At 40.6% G+C, this 953-nt stretch overlaps 1 non-coding gene across 1 annotated transcript; it reads left to right on the top strand.

The window, feature by feature from the left end:
• The first annotated feature begins 243 nt into the window (after positions 1–243).
• On the top strand, positions 244–351 carry LOC112753303 (small nucleolar RNA R71). Its single transcript, XR_003177696.1, has one exon. It is a non-coding gene; the product is annotated as a small nucleolar RNA R71 (small nucleolar RNA).
• The last annotated feature ends 602 nt before the right edge of the window (positions 352–953 follow it).

Raw genomic sequence — 953 nt, 5'->3', positions numbered from 1 at the left:
CTGAGCCAATATGGCATTCAGAGTATCAATCTCTAGAACTCCTTTCTTCTGAGTTGTCCCATTATTCACAGGATTCCTTTCAGAAGTGTACATGAAATGGTTATTTGCAACCATTTCAATGAGTTCCTGGGCTTCTGCAGGCGTCTTCTTCAGATGAAGAGATCCTACAGCAGAGTGGTCTAGTGACATCTTGGACAATTCAGACAGACCATCATAGACTATACATATGATGCTCCATTCTGAAAGCATGTCAGAAGGACACCTTCTGATCAATTGCTTGTATCTTTCCCAAGCTTCATAGAGGGATTCACCTTCCTTCTGTCTGAAGGTTTGGACTTTCACTCTAAGCTTGCTCAATTTTTAAGGTGGAAAGAATTTGGCCAAGAAATCATTTACCAACTTTTCCCAAGAGTTTAGGCTATCTTTAGGTTGTGAGTCCAACCATGTCCTAGCTCTATCTCTTACAGCAAAGGGAAAAAGCATAAGTCTGTAGACCTCAGGATTAACCCCATTGGTCTTAACAGTGTCACAGATTTGCAAGAATTCAGCTAAGAACTGATGAGGATCTTCCAATGGAAGTCCATGAAACTTGCAATTCTGCTGCATCAGAGAAACTAATTGAGGCTTAAGCTCAAAGTTGTTTGCTCCAATCGCAGGAATTGAGATGCTCCTTCCATAGAAGTCAGAAGAGGGTGCAATAAAGTTACCAAGCATCTTCCTTGCATCTCCACTATTGTTATTGGGTTCGGCCATCTCTTCTTCTTTTTCGAAAAATTCTGTCAGGTCCTCTCCAGAGTGTTGTTCTTTAGCTTCTCTTAGCTTCCTCTTTAGAGTCCTCTCAGGTTCCAGATCAGCTTCAACAAGATTGTTCTTATCCTTGCTCCTGCTCATATGAAAAAAAATAGAACAGAAAAGAATAGGAATCCTCTATGTCACATTATAGAGATTCCTTT

The sequence above is a fragment of the Arachis hypogaea genome, chromosome 15 (genome assembly GCF_003086295.3).
Source record: "Arachis hypogaea cultivar Tifrunner chromosome 15, arahy.Tifrunner.gnm2.J5K5, whole genome shotgun sequence".
In the NCBI taxonomy this organism is placed as follows: Eukaryota; Viridiplantae; Streptophyta; class Magnoliopsida; order Fabales; family Fabaceae; genus Arachis; species Arachis hypogaea.
This window is presented reverse-complemented; position numbering and strand designations above follow the sequence as displayed.